Genomic DNA, 17,199 nt, shown 5'->3' on the forward strand with positions numbered 1-17,199 from the left:
TAATCTACTAGGGGGTCGACACTGTCTGAGGAGCTAAGTGAAGTGGAGTCTCTGAGGTGTGAGATATAAATGGGTGTCACAAGGATCCTAAAGCTCAGCAGGCCTCAGGGGCAAATGCCACAGAGTTGACTCAAGACAATTTCAAATGTCTGTCTTTTAACTAGATATGTTAGACGGTCTTTGATGTCAGGATTATAAATTTTTCCATTAAACAGTATATAATACCCTAAAGCCTAGCTTTAGTAGAAAATCTAGGAGATAGAAAACAAAAGAGGATGTGTTTGTCAACCACAAGTAACATAAACAAAGTTATATCATTTTAAGGCCTGGTTTTAAAAGAGCATCACAAACAGTTTATGACTCAGTATCTGAGTTGAGGATTATTTTGCTATGTATCGAGCAACTTGAACAAAATCTGACATTTACTTTGCATTGAATAGTATTGATTTGATAATTTGTCCTAAGTACCTATGCTTATATTGAAATAAGATGCTAATATTTTTGCCATTGAGAATGACAGATGTAAAATTTTATAATGACATTTGCAATGTAGAACATTTCTGCCTGTCAAGAGGTTCAGTTAAGAACAGAAATTCAATTGCTCAGCAATTAAGTTTTACATGTAGGTGTGCATGCCTGACCAGTTTCAATCGTTCCCTATTAGCTAACTGTTGGTGTTTGTTAACAGCCTTTGGTCTGTAAATAAAACAGGTGCTGTTTAACACACTTCACACAGACAACAATCAGTGTGAAAAAAGGACTATATGGTATGTGTCAACCCACAGCAAGTGTCAACTCACAGCAAGCCCATATAGCCTTTAAGTGTTTTATTGACTGTGTCACTGGAAGCAAAAAGGGAAGTTCACACAGAGCAGAATCAGGCCAATATAAGTGTATAAAACATTATGTTTGTCTCTTAAAGTTCTCTTAAAAATGATGAAGCATATCATCATATCATCTTTCAGCAAACATGATGCATTATATTATTTCTTGGATAACAATTTAGATACTTGGAGATCAAGTGGAATAGGAAACTACATTCTCATACTTCCAGATAAGTCAGCTCATTCCAATTTTATTCCCAGTTCTGCACTTCTCCCCATAAAACATTTTAGTGCTTTTATAACCCTAAAACACATCTGCACCAGACAATCTGTTGTTCAGTTTAACAGAAACACTAATATTAATGAAACGTTGTCTCATTGTCTCCAAGGCACTGTTTACCACACTGACATGGGTCATGTGGCATGCACATTTAATGTGTCTTCATGTCATACTGTTTTCAATGAATCTCCCTGTTCTCTCCCACTCATCTGAGCCTCAGGGTGTGTTCAGTACCACAAGACCATCTCTTCTATATGCCTTTCTGCTTTACCACTGAGTCAATATTGAAATTTTCTGTGACATGTCCCCCTCCAAGTCATTGAAAGATTAATCTACTGCCTCAAAGTTGGTAATTTTACAGAACTCAACCCATAAAAATTCCACACAACATTTGCAATACAAATCTAGAATAAATGGGGAAATTAAATCCTTATGACATAAAATGGGCTTTCATGCTTCTTAGCAACAGCATTTTTGAAGGACCATCACACATTTTCAGTGTGACTTATTATTTATTATATTGCATTATGGCATTGTTATTGTTCTAATCTGTACATAGATCTGTTTAATATTCCCAATAAACACAATGCAATAGTTTGTTGTCTTTCCCAAAATATAAACAAAATTGTAGCCTAATTTAAACCATTGTAGCCCTGACCAGGAAGTTACTAAGGATGCTATAAATACAAAATTGCCTAACTGAAGTAAAACGTTCTGCTCATATTATGTTTTTTTGCTGCATCCTGCAGAATCCCAGTCCTGATATACACCTCTAGTCTCAACCCTTTTATCAATATGTCAACAATTACAACAAAGGCATGCTGCAAGTTTCAAATTTAAATCACATTTTAATTTCAGCATAAGGGTCTGATAAATGGAAACTGGTCTGTGGCAGCTCGTAGGTCATGCGTTTCCTGTCCAAACCTGTCTCTACTCTATTACTTTGTGATCGCCTTGTCAAGTTTTGTGACCCCTGCATGCTTCCTTTCTCTATTTCACTTTCTTTATGTCTCAATTCTGGTCAAGCTTCTTGGCAGCTTAGGCTGTATTAAGTCTCACTCTCAGTGGGGGGATGTGGACGCCCGTTGGGCCACCTCTTACATTCCCTGCATAGTTCAGCTGTTCTCGAGCCTCTTGCTGCCTAATACAAGCAATAAAGTATACGCAGCCCTGGCTCATCTAATAAAAGCATGTCTTTCTGTGTGTGTATGTGTGTGCAAAGTAAACAAGACGCTGTTTAGATGGATTTCACTCCTAATATTTCCGACATATTAGCATTGATGCATCTGGTAATGATTAGCAGATTACACATTATTAACATACTTAAACCTCCCTTGAGGCCGATGAGAACATAGTGATTCTATGAAACCAGTGGGTTAGAATGGCTTGCTCAAACAATACTTGCTGAAAGCATGTTAGTAATGCTAGAAGCCTTTGGCAAGTGCTTTGAGGGTTTGAGTTGCTGACAGAAAGCACAGAAAACAATCAAGAAGCATCACACAGTGTTGCTGACAGGAAAATTCGACTCCTTATTCTTATTACAGAAACCTCATCTCACCAAGATAATTACAAACAACAGCTTGTTTTGAATAACTAAAACATGAGATGTGACTACCAAACGAATAACCAGAATAATTTCAGACTCATAAACCCTGCACAGATTTTAGCATTTTGGCATTAACACAATGAGCTAAACATTTCAAAGATGGATATATTGATGTCTCAAGTTTACCTTTTAATAATGAAACTCCTCTTTTAGTCTTCGGTTGCTCACTAGCTAAAGTTTCCAATCAACGTACTGGGAATTAAAACTAAATGTCACTTTCCATCCAAACTCCTAGCTTCGAGAGCAAATTTTCTGTTTAACATCCGTACACTTCAGGGCATTCATGTCTGAAATAAAGTTCTTCATATAAAGTTCTGTTGGTCTTTGAGGACTCTGCCTAGCACAAAACAAGCCTTTTCCTGGCTACTCCTTCTATTTCCCTCTTTTCCTCCTCCTCCTGAGTGAGTATGTGAACCAGAGGCACACCTCACTCACGCTCCATGTGCTGTTTCCTCCTGATTTCCCCCCTCTCCTCTACAATGCTGCTCTTCTCTCTGCCTCTCTGATTTCTTGCCTTCCCTGGCTCTGGGCAGTGATGTCATATGCAGAGGGGGTTTGGTTTAGAGAGAGGGGAATGTGCTCCCTGGACATTCATGCACAAAGACCCCTCTTTGAGCTCGAGGAAGCCCTCTATCCCTCTGCCCCACCTACACATAGCCTTGTGCCACACAAAAAGCCCCCAAAACACACATTATACCCCCAGACATAGGCAATGGAGTAGTAACACTGCCTAAAATGGAGATTACAGGATTTCTGGGTGGAGAAGGAATGTGACATCTATTCTGCATGTATTACACATAATATGACTTAGTCTTGGTGAACCCAGCCTAGATATGAGTATCACTTTCTAAATGTACGCTCCAACTGTGACACAGTAAGGAAGGACCAAAAACTCTCATTATGTAAATACAGATTTATACCAACACTTACACAACAGACAAACACGCACCCACACCCTCATCCTGAATTAAAGCACCATCCTTTTAAGACATATTAACAGACAGAAAACTTTAGCTCAGGCTTTGTCAACCTGTGGATTATAGTCTGTACACAGACCCAGCAAAGTAGCAAAGCTGACAAGTGTATGAAAGAAATGGGCTGTAGTTCAGAGACTATAGATTTATAAACACGAACCATTGCCATTTCTGTCACAGATCCTCTATTGTTTCTCATCCAATAAAATCTATTTATGTACATTATTTACTGTAGCCAGTTTATCAGATTAAAGACTAGCTACAGGGCTAAGAGACATTAAGTCAGATGAGAGGGTTTTCACAGACTTTCATAGAATAGCAAACTGACATCCTTGTTTAAAAGTCAATAACAAAAATAAAATGAACCAAATACAGAAATTTAAAATCAATGGTTCATTAATTAAGGGATTATTGCCACTAGTCCAAAATTAATTCAGCCCTTCTACTGAATCAGAGCCTAAGCCCTATTGGACCATATTTGCAATTAAGCCGTATATACTTTTAACATAATGAAATCTGTAGTCCTTAAAGGTTCTACATAGCCATTTTAAAATAGATTTCAAATTATATTCCTTAGTAGCAAAATATGTATTTCACTAACCACTTTGTTGTGTAGTATGCAATGATCTACTCCTGTCATTGTGTATGTGTGTGATAGAGTGGACCTCATTATTGTCTTTGAAATGCTGAAGTAAAAATAGCACAATGGTCAATTACCTCGTCCCAAGGAAAATGCCATCTAAGACTTTTAATGTCCTTGTGGCATAATGAATGAATTGACTTTTTTTTTTTTTTCTTTTTTTTTTTTAAATATGAACCGCATGAGACAATTACTTACTGATAAGAGGAACCAAGGTCACAGAAAGCTCTTATTGAGAACCGAATGTTGCTAAATTACTAAAGGTTATTTATTGCAAAGTTGCTCTGTGCTAAAAATATTAAAGAATAGATGTGAAGATATAAAAAGAGATAAAACATAACCTTCAATACCAAATTATACTATCCCTGTCAGTACAAAGAAAATACAGTAGCTATATCTTTCTTTACTGTGACTTAACATTTATAGAGACAGGAGTGGGTTTTTTAGACTTCTCACAGTTTACAGTCTCCTAAGAACACTTTGTGAAATCTCTGTTCTACATAAAAACCTTGAAATCTTGAACTGAATTATATAATTCCAGAGAATTTATACAAACTCTGTTCTGCAAAAACGTTAGCTGCATGCCAAGTGAGCCAGTCATCATCTATTGAAAGTATCTCCGTTTAGTCAGAAGATGATCCTGCATATAAAATAATATTATATTATTTATACAGCAATTTTTACATTTAAGTTCAATGTCCTGGTGTGCTTTACATACAAAACATAAAAATGATGAAAACCTTCATAAGATGGGAGATAAGAGCTTTTTTTTATATATATGCTAAAGCACATGATTAATGTGTAACATGTGGTTTAGTTTTCAGCTCCTAACTCAGAAACTGGAGCATCTGAGCTCATGGGAAATTTCAGCAAGCAATATCTGGGTTTAATTGCCACAGCCAGCATTTAGTTTCATATTTGTGATTTCCCTGAAAGAGGAATTTCAAGAATCATTAACAACCAAACACTGGGCTTATTTACCTTCTGTAATGAATCACCATCTCTAAATGACAAAGCCATGTTTCAGTATTTCCAACACGATCAGCTGGATCACCACCAAAGTGCATGAAATTGATGTTTTATCAGGTTTACTGTTCACTCAAACACCACCAATGCCTGGAATAAAACTGCCGTGTGTCTAACAATTCTGTATGCCAAGCCACTGAGCTGCCTCCATTAGCAGCCCACACAGCAAAGACACTATTGTTAAAATTAACACCTACAGTGTTACACTGGTCCCAAGTGTACACTCTGTAATTACACCAGCCTGTGATGTACCAAATACCACAGCTATAACTACGCACTCACTTATTAGAGACCTTTTTTTGTCTTCTCATAAAACCCCATTTGATGTCTAATGGATGGTGCTACACATCACTACAGACCTACACCACTGTTATGCCAAAACAATTTAACATAAACAGTCAAAGCGGCAGAACCTGCTTCAGGCACATGTACCATGCAATTACCATGAAATTAACTGCTGTACAAAACACTTGTCTTTAAGATTCAAAAAGCAGAGCTGTCTGTGAAAAACTATGCATAATGTGAAACCTGCAGAAAAACATGGTTGAAGGTCATGACTAAGAGTTTTTGCTGAAATGTAGGTCAGTGTGAGCAAATCAATACACAAGGCCATTGATTGTTCAAACACACACATTATTTAGAACAATAGACAGGACATAGCTATAGAAATCAGGTTCCACAAATTTCATAGTAGTAAAAAAAACCTTAAAGAAACAAACCAGCTGCTAAAGTAATTAAATGGCCAAAGGTTACATGACATCCACTAGCATACTGTCTCTTCATTGTAGGCATGGATTAGAAGAAAAAAGAACACATTTAACACGAAACAGGATAGACTGTGAGGTTTCTGAGAGATGTGGATTCATTACACTAACCAGCACAGGCATATACTTTAAAATAGGTTATAAAAGACCTTAAATTTAACCATATCTGTCATCTTTATTCGCTCAAATCATCCCAAAACGTGACTACGGCAACTCACTTGCGTTGATCCAGAATGCATACTTTCTCTACTCTTCCTAAATTCACATATATTTTATTAAAATGCTATTTAATCCTGCATTGCACACATCAGAGGAAACATAATTGCATCTTAGCACATAGAAATGTCTATAGCCAGCCTTGGTTAAAAGACGTGTGTCTGAGACTGTACTGACAAAAAACACAGACCACAGAAACCTACTACAGTCTGATCAGTGGAATCAGAATTACAGCTGCTTAATCAGATTATAAAAAACTATTCTGGAGACGTCAGAGACGTTATTGCCACAATGAAATTCAAAATTGAGACAGACAGCAGAGCTGAAATGATCTCTAAACACAATTACAAGTTTGCAAGGATCCACATGACAATTTTACATGACATAATTGACAGTCCTACCAGCCACAGGCTAGTACTACTTTATTACTGTATTATTATCCTACTTTATTACTGTAATTAAAGTTTTACTCTTGTGATAATAATATGATTTTATGGGAATGTTGCAATAAAAATATGATCTGATATGATCGAGGATTAGCTGAGAGATGAGTGTCCTGTTTGCGATTTGTGAAAGTGCAGTGAACTCCCCAGGTTCGTCCTCAGACGTAACCTGCTTTGCAGACCCAGGGGGAGATGCGAAATAGAGCACTAGCAACTGCTCTAAATTCGGTGATCAGATAGCAGACTGTCATACTGAGCAAGAATTGTGCTTTTCAGAAAAATCTGCATTAGGCAACTTCCTGAAAGTTCTAGATTGCATTTTCATTTTTGTTACAATAATCTGCATTACAATATTCTATTATATTTAAAATGAATACATAAAAAGATTATTCTGCACCGTGTTGGTACGGCCAGTTAGGGTTACACAAGTAATCATGTTTTTATCAAGATAAAAACTTTCTATATTTTGGTCAGAAGGTATTGATCTATATTCTGTAACAGTACAGAGAAGTGCGGAAGTATGTCAGGAAAAAACTCTTTGTAGGTGCTTAGTGTAGGTGTTAACCTGTTACATGCACATTCCACAAAAGAAACTATGAGTATAAATGGATACAAAATATGTTTCTTTAGAAAAAAAAAGATTGTTCTTTAATAAGCATTAATTGTAATTGTTGGCAAATTGCTGTGGTACTGTTTATAACAGCACTCCCTGTCTTGTTTTCTTTATTTCTTAAATAACCAAATAAATATAATGCCAATTAATGGTTGCTAAATTTTCCTTATTGGTTAAAGGAGTATAATATTATAGCTGTTATTGTGTAATAAATTCAATAATAACGTCCTTATTAAAACTTGTTAACTGCCGCTTTACTTTGGCTTGCTTACTTAATTATCATTTTATGTATTTATTGGATTTATTGGATATTGGATTGTACAAAGTCTACCTAATTCTGTTTATATTTGGCAACATCTCACATCTATGTATTTATACATTTGTAGTAATATAAATGTAGAATTTGAATACATAAGCAAGATAAGTGTAATTACTATTCAAGCAATTGTTGTACAGACTACTGTGCAGTTGCTCAGAAATACAACTACAATTGTTGTATAATGGTTTTCTTCCATTGTATTAAACATTTTAGACAATTTTAAACAGGCATCTAAAAGAACCATAGCTTTAAGTTGTCATCCTAATGAGAGCCATCTTTCTTTGTTATCACATATCCTTAAAGATGCATTATGGGATATCTGTGTAGCTGGAGGTCAACACCACATGACAGTTCGGGCCAAAAGTTCAGACAGGTTTAAATGTTTTAACAAGACAGGTTATCATATCTGTCTCCCAGTGAAAAAGTAGCTGATGGGGAAACAAATAAGAGTTGGTTTCCAGATTTTTCTTCTTTTATTCTGTAGCTATTCACTCTTTATTTAAAAAACAACAACAACAACAACAACAACAAAAGCTTTTCTGTGCCATTATGGATATAAAATTGCTTTGATGGAATTAAGATTGAATTCTCTCATAGCAAAATAAACACATTTATGAGACAGAGTTTTTAAAGCTATTTAGTATAGTTTTAATAATTCTTAAGATATCCAGAAAAATAAAATTTATCACATAAAGACTTTTATCCATTGTGCAACCAAGCACTTACTGTACCAAGATGCTGTATAGTTCAGCATGTTCTGTTACTCCTTGAGGTTTTTGTACTAAACACCAATTATGTGCCCAGCATTTTCATTACAAGCACGTTTTCCCTTTAATTAAAGCTCACCAGTTATCACAGGACAGAAAAACAAAAGAAGGCACATTGGGAGTATGTTCTGCTTTACTGCAGATGTCAGCATTGGGTATTCGTGCATAGATATCCGTGAGGGCTTCTGAGATGAAAATGAGCTTAACATCTAAAGTAATTACATGGTTCTCCTGCTTGTTCTCTTAAGGCAAAGGATCAGAAAAGGATACCACCATTCACCTGATTTGGGTTGAGATCAAAAGCAAAGTGACATGGTTCATCTTCTAATGGAAAAGTTCTGTGAACTGTGGCTGGACAGGACATGTCTTGACTGAGCAATGTAATGTTCTAAAAAAGAAGAAGGAGAATAAAAAAGCTAACCCGATGGAATGGAAAAAAATCTTGGGCTGCACATGAAACATATGATGCCGTTGCTCCTTTAATATGAAAATGACTCATTTCCTTAAAATATGACATACTGCGTTATTTTTGCTGCAATACAGAAGTATTCACCCTTAAAAGAGCTCATAAGGTCAAAAAGTATTAGGAGTTGTGATGAGGAATTTTAAGAGGTTTAAAAGTTTCTTTAACAGAGGAAAAGATGGAAGAGGGAGAAGAAATGTATTGCATACAATATTTAATAATGATAGTGAGTTAATAAAATGCTACAGATAAGATTGTGTATTTGTGTGACCAATTATATTAGAGATAACATCTCCAACACCGCAGAAATGCCATAGCGGTAGAAATGATATAATTTGGCGCTATGACATGGAGATGTTTACTTTTACATTTACATTACATTTGTTACATTAGTAACATACTGATTTTAGCGCATCTCTAAAACGATCGGTCACGAGCATAATCCTACACGATATAGCCACAATGTCTTAGCATAGAGACAAAGTGAAGGATTATAATAGACCATCTTTTAAAAACGCTCCTATTTTTTTAATTAGACAACTAATTACAGTCTTCGATAGAATATGTCATACGTAGTAACAGGTTTAGCCCAGTCTCATCTCTAAGATAAAAGATTTTCCTTCCTTGATTTTTCTTCGAATCTACATGAATACTGGCCCAGATCCTCAATCCTTATTATCGAGAATGTGAGGTATGTTTTGAAAATTACTTTTTGCTAACAGTCTTCATCTAACTATACAGAGCATGAGCAATTTTTCCAAGAACAACAGGCAAAAAAGATCATGATCCAGGTGTGCACGAACACTGAACACTTGCAGCTGTAACTGCAGCCAAAGGCGATTCTTCAGAACATTGGCTTCCGGGGGTGAAAACATAACCAGCTGACAGATGTCTTATGACAAATTGTTTTATGTTTTATTATCATTATATTTATATAATTAAATATTTTACACCTGCACATTTTAGACCTATTGTAAATATCGAATATTAAGAATGGCAATTAAATCCATTTCAGTCCTACTCAACAATATGTCGAAAAGTGTACAGTATGGGGTAAATATTTATGCAAGCCTCTGTAAAATTTTAAGTACTCTACTTGTATTAGTTGAGCTCACTGAAAATAAATTATGGCTGGCTGCAAGTTTCACCAACCAAAACATGACCACCTGAATGCTGTATATCTTAAATGTTTTTTGCAAGAATATCTGAGGAGTATCTTTAGTTTACGTACGCAGGTAGGGGAGTCTTAAAAATGGCTGCACTTAATTGAGTTTCTGTGACAGTGCGAAGTGAATGGAATTTGTGTTCTTTGCCAGGGTACATTATGGATGGGCAGGACACAGTTTTCATAGCACGCAAGGTTATTAAATAGCTCCACGTAGTCACGGACACTTCAGTATTGCTGTGAGGAGGATAGCCAAAATGGCTCATCCTGTGTGTGTTGTGTGTGTGTGTGTGTGTATGCTGCTGGCAGCCTAATTGAATCTATTTGGCTGTCATAGACCAGAATGTTTGTCCTTGCTTCACACAACCCAAATTCAGAGAGCCTGGAACTCTAACACACATTTACTACTATTGAAGAAAATCAATTACACCCAAAATGTTCGCAACCAGAACACAGCATGGTATAACCACTAATAAAGGCTCTCAATCTAGCTCAGAATGCTTTCTGGAAACCCAGTATAGAAACACATTAAGGAATGATTGTTTATGGTATGAGGAAATATTTTGTTCATTTTCTATGCTGTGATAGACATATCCGTTTGTGGCATACCACAGCACCGGATATACTATGTACTCTTTTCCAGATGCAGAAAGAAGCGGCAGAAACGCCGGCGACTCTTAAGAGCACGTTAATAGCAGGATGGAGAGAAGGAACAAGTTGTTTTGTTTGTGCTCACAGCACAGCATGAGAAGTGAGGTCAGAGAGGAAGAACCCCAGTCTGTAACCAAGGCTGAACGCTTAACAAAACTAAAACAAAAGCGATTAAAGACACAACCATGTGCATAGAAGTCACTATATATTCAGTCGCATTTCATATTAGTTATAGCAATCTCTGTACCAAACATTTTGGGTGGTGTTGCTAACGCTACATGAATCAGCCGTAAGACCTTCTTGACAACTTACATAACTCTACAAGTCTGATGAGATGAATGATCTGATTCAAATCAATTTAACTTCTGTTGAAATTGTGTTAGAACCAGTTCTGGAAAGTAATACATCTGGTCGGATCACATGGCATCAACTTCAGACAAAATCGCTCCAATTTATGAGAGCAGAGAAAATTATAACTAGGTGTTATGCCAAAATGACAACAAAGGCTGACTATGAATGCCTCCTTATATAAAGTTGTAAAGTTATCTACAATCGTTGTCCACTTCTTCTTCTTCTTTTTCTTGTTCTTCACAGTTATGCATTATATCATCAGCCAGTCATGTGATAACAGACAAATGCAAAAACCATGCAGATACAGGTCAAGAGCTTTAGATAATATTTACATCAAACATCACTAAGTATAAAGATCACAGCTTTTCTTCATTCTGATGTTTGATTAACTGACGCTATTATTACTATAATAAATAATAATATTGGGCATGGTATTTATTTAATTCACTTTAAGAACCTCGCTTAGCACCTAACTCTGCAGTACCCAGTTGTACCTCTGCTAATACATCTGCTAGCCTGCTGGGAATATGCATATATACAGTATTTAATCATAAATTATAAATTGTTATTAAATTTAATTAAACATTTAATTTAGTAGAAAATAATTTACAAATGTAAACAAATTGAAATTGAAACACAGACAAATCTGAAGAATTAATAAGTAGTGATTGATGATTATGGATGAAAACATAGTAGATTGTGGTTTTGTTGTTAATTTCCACTATTCTTAAATAATCCCTGTTGGTCACAAAACTTAAAAAAAAATAGTTTGAAAGATACATAAAATTAAAAATAAAATAAACAAACAAATAAACAAATTAATGCTTTTGTGCATTGATTAATTGTGTTGGTTTGCTTAATGAAGAGGGGGGAAAAAAGCACAGCAATAAAATTCTAAAAGAATGGGAAGAGAATGTGCGTGTCGAATGTTTTTCTTCATCCTGCTAAGCAGATGAGCTAAAAGCAGAAGTCCCATTGGGATTCAGAAGCACAGCTGCACATGCCAGCTTTGTTAATTTCTCTTTCAAGTGCTGATTCAACTATGCTTTTATATGTCCATCCTCTCAGATCACATTATGTAATTAATTCTGGCCTTTGCTGTGTCTGTTTAATGTGTATATGTGATTCTAGTCCAGCGTGTGCTACAGAGAACAGTGCTAATGGGTGATCTTAGTGTAAATGATAGGAAATGCTATTACTTGGATATTTTTCTGTTACGTCTGATATTGCTGTCAGAAGGTAAAATCGAACTGTGTCATTTTTAGTAAGCCACAAAGCATGTTAAGGAAAAATCTTTATCTTTTACAGACAAATCTGTTTATATTGAAACCTTTGGAATGTGCTTAGTGATGTTTTCTAATGGTTTGGCTGGTGCCGTGTCTTTCAAAAACACCTGGGTTATATCTTTCATTGACAGTCGGGTTGTTTATTATAATAATATGACATTAACTACCACTTTTTAGTCACTTCAGTAGGTTTCCAGACAGCCTTATCTTTGTCTGGGGCACACATTGGCGCTTACATTTTCCTGGTAGATTAGCTAAAGATGGAATTATTTATCCCTGTACAAGATTACTAAGAATATCCTGGATAAATGCAAACGTTCATATACTAACAGTTCTTTACAGTCCTCAGTTCCAACTGAACAACTAGACTTTAACTGAACTGACTCTGAGAACTGCACCATTGCCTCTAATCACTGTAAGTAATGTAGGTATTATCCCAACTGGCATAGTTGCTTTTCTACTTTTTCTCATTAAGCATATCTGTTTTGCTTTGGATAGCTTACTATGACTTAGGACCAGAAAATGTAATGATGGTTGCATAAGGTAATCTTGATGAAAATGTGCTAAAATCATTTGATTCATGGCTTTCTAATTTGCAGAGGTGGGAGTAAGTCACACATGTGCAAGTCACAAGTAAGTCTCAAGTCATGAATGTCAAGTCAAAGTCAAGTCGAGTCTTTTTTTTTAAATATTTGTCAAGCAAGTCTCAAATTTGCGACTTAAGTCTGACTCGAGTCAAGTCATATGACTCGATTCCCCCATCTCATGCTAATTGGGTTTGGTATTATTTGGAAAAAAGAGTACACTAACAGAAATCAAAAATGATTTAACAACTTTTTGTAAATTCAGTTTGATTGTAATGAATAATATTAAAACCATCACGTTACTAAGTCATTTTGGATATGCATTCTATGTACATGTTTACAGAGCAATAATTATCAATGATTCCTATTTAGCCTTGTCATGTCCTATTATTACAGATATCAAAGGTTCCAAACAACTTGCATTGCAATCTGAATAGGGCTTCCTATGTATATTCCTTTGTTTAAAACACACACTTCATAGTACAGCTAATTCGGTTGGAAAAATCATACTTTGAATGTTTAGTCACAGGGAAAGCTGGTAAAAAAAGTGATGATGACAGTATAACATGCACGTAACATCTACTTGCTGCGATGGTACTCGAAAACATATGGTAATAACCTAATAAAATGAATAGCTTCTGTAGATTCTAGATTAAAAAGCTTGTAAAAAGCTTGCTGGAAAATTATAGTGTTCATACATGTGAGGCTTGGCTCAGCATCAAACTTCCCCTGATCCACTGAGCAGTGGAGCATAATCCATAAAGCATGACTCAAGCCCTTGCCTTAATTTGTAATTTCTGACAATGACCCAGAATTTTGCTATCATCGCCTTCTTTTCAGAGCAAACCTTCATTTTGCCAAACCCAATTTGGAGCCCTTTTTGTCCCCAGGGTATCTTTCAACAGGAGGCCATACACAGCAGATCTCTCTAACAAGCACAGGATGGAAGGACAGCTGAGCCGTGTTTGTGAAAAAAGGGAAAGATTCTGGTGTACTATCTTCAATCCTATTTCCAACCACTGATTGCCCTTCCTATATATAGCCAAAATGAGTATAATACCTACCTTCATTATCTTTTGGTGGGTGAAATGATCAGAAATACATGCAGAAAATTGTACTCAGATCTTTAGATGTTTTTTTAAGCAGTATGTATGTGTTTTTTATTATACAGTATATATATATATATATATATATATATATATATATATATATATATATATATATATATATATATATATATATATATATATATTTATTTGAGAGAGTATTGTGAAACAAGATTGTTAAGTAACCCCAGATGTCAAAATCCAGATGTTTTAACCACACCTAGAACATTCTGGCATTCTTCTTTCTCCTGTAATTCGATAGTGAAGTTATTATTTTGTTAGCATTAACTTGGGTCATACATGAATCTTGGTTCCATTGCGATCCAAAATCAGATTTAATGCTACCTTTTTGTTGTGCACCAAATATTTCATTTGAAAGTCTAGTTTTTTTAATCTAGATATTTTTGCAAACACAGAGAGATGACCTACAATGTTGGTCATTTTAATGATCCGAATGAGGAGACCTGAAGGTGTGTAAACCAACTCTGAATATATCTTTCTTCCTACAAATATTAATGTAACTTTATTACGTTTTTTTTACCTGACATTCAGTCTTGCCTGATTTTATCAAGAAATTAAGTTACATTCAAAAACACTATCCAGTAGTAGCACTGAAATAGGGTAAACAGCCTTCACAGCCAGAGCCATCTGCTTTTACCTCCAGAGGGGACAATTGTCTCTTTCCTCTGCATGCTTCACTAGAGCTCTTTCAAACCCTGTCAGATTAAGTAAAGACGACAAAACCCTCCCAAGATGTATTCGACTGTGTCTTTTCTGTCTACATAGAACTGATGCTTCTACGTTAATGAAAATTGAAGCACAGATACAGAATTCACCACAGTATGAAACTTGTATTGACTTACATTAAACTGCTCACAAAGAAACAGACAGTAAGGCATTATTTCCTTGAGTATATTATTTATATGTTTCTCCCGAGGTTGTCTAATTCCAAGCAATTTTGTACACAAAATTTTACACATGGCAAAGTTGTACACATGGTAAATAATGTGTGTAGCAGAGAGGCAGCTGAATGCCTGGCTGCTTGGAAGACACATAGCTAAAAAGTGTTTTCACAATCATTAAGAGAAAGGATACTTCCCGGGAACAAAACAGCTGAGACAAAGGGAAAAAAAAGAAAACACCACAGTGACAACCTCCAGCAGCGTGTGTGTTTTCCATCATGTATAACTGTGAAAGCTGCCAAATCTCTCTTTTTCTCTCTCTTTCTGTGTGTATGTGTGTATGTGTGTGTGTGTGTGTGTGTGTGTGTGTGTGTGTGTGTGTGTGTGTGTGTGTGTGTGTGCGTGTGTGTGTTTGTGTGTGTGTCTCTCAAAGTGACTAGGGGGACAGGCAAACTTTAATAGTTGCAGTAAGGAGAAATATTTCAGCTTCTGCAATGTCATTTAGTGTTTAAGTTTTAAATAGACCACACAAGCAAATGTAGCCTGCGGGTTTTACTGTCCCTGTTTCTAAACAGAGCACACATGATACCCCTCATCTCAAATCTACTCTTCACTCCTCCCATTACCAAGAAGGAAAACAAGCAGGGCGCCAACATCCTTCCTACTTCCCAGTAAGAGGTGACAAAGTGGAATCCTCGCTCAGCTGCCAAACATTAAATTCAACAGATCAACAAATCATTTGTATAAACCAGCACTGTCTTCTGGTTTCCAGCCTCCATATGTGAGTAGTTGTGTGCATTTGGGCTTTCAGCTTTAGGAAGTTTTCTCATCACCTAATGATTTAAGTGAAAACATTAATAATTGGGTGTAACACAATCATGTTCATAATTTTGGAAAAAACCTAATTGCAGACAATAAATGCAAGACGCCCGATAAGCTGGATCCAATGCAGGCAGTGGTTTAAAATTCCTGTGAGCAACAGCTTCCTGTTTTCTACTCCTCTTTTTTGCTTTCCAAATGCAAAGCTATCAGCAGTGTCTGCTTTCACTACGTCAAGGACACTGGGATTTTCCATGTAGTGTTGCATCTCTCTGCCTATCAATAGTATTTAACAGGATGTGGTGAACAGAGCACATGTACAACTTTTAGAGGAAACACCCATCAATAGGATTTCTTGTTTATGTATCCAGCCTGATAAAGTCTAGGATAAGGGAACACTGTTTTTTTTTTTAAATTAATAATTATGGCTTTTAAAAGCATTCTGACATTTTATTCATAATGCCTAATGTAAACAGACAAAAAAAAAATCCCAGAAACCAAGTCCAGGTCCAGGTTTTGATAACAGTGCAGTATACATTATTAGACAAGAGTGGACGAATCACTAATTACCAGGTACCAGGAACAGCTGATAATTTATCCAGACAGTTATGTTTTTTTTATTCATTGTGGCCACCAGACAAGAAGGTTCATAAGCTAATCATTGGCTGTTGATCTAATGGTCACAAGCCTGTATTCTGTAATCTGATTGATTTAAAGTATTAAGCTGCGTATTCAAGCAAACATTTGTCTTTGTCCAGTGACAGTTCTTTGGGGTTGTTAGCAGCCATCGTTACCCATTAAACACTGACCTATAATTGCTGCTTTCTCCATGTCCTTTCAGGTTTCAGGTTTGCATGCAGTATCAATTAACTCTTGGCTTTTTAACTGCACACTCAGTTTACAGAGGCATGAAAAGTTGGAAATCCATGTTTATAAAACCCACACTTCATAGACATGTGTATGCCATGTTGAGCAGGTTAGAGATCAAAGAAACAAAATCAACTTCCTGAAATAGTAATGGCATAGGAAGACACTCTTAACATGTCTTCACAGTGTCATCTGAATGAACACAAAGAACTCATATTTACTAGAGACACTTTTCACATTTACTAGTTATAGTCAAGGACATGCTTATCTGGGACCAAAACACAGGGGTGTTGGTACAGTATCATCACATACCACCAGCATGATCAGAAAATAGAATATTCTGCCAGCGCCACTATGCAATCTGCACAAAATGCATTACATACACAGCAAGCTAGTGAATGCATAAAATCTAAACAGAGCACAGGTTGGCAGCCTCCACACTTTAAATAAGTGTTTGCCAATCCATCCTGTGTAATTTTTTGCTGAAATAGTTCTAGCTCCTCTAACTGTATGTATCTCCATCAACGTCTTGT

The 17,199-nt window shown here is 36.0% G+C and overlaps 1 protein-coding gene across 5 annotated transcripts in view; it reads right to left on the reverse strand.

The window, feature by feature from the left end:
• The window catches only part of LOC113639317 (A-kinase anchor protein 2), a 72,151-nt gene that overhangs the window by 11,985 nt on the left and 42,967 nt on the right, over positions 1-17,199 (reverse strand). The gene's annotated exons all lie outside the window — the stretch shown is intronic.

Source organism: Tachysurus fulvidraco, chromosome 20, assembly GCF_022655615.1.
Source record: "Tachysurus fulvidraco isolate hzauxx_2018 chromosome 20, HZAU_PFXX_2.0, whole genome shotgun sequence".
In the NCBI taxonomy this organism is placed as follows: Eukaryota; Metazoa; Chordata; class Actinopteri; order Siluriformes; family Bagridae; genus Tachysurus; species Tachysurus fulvidraco.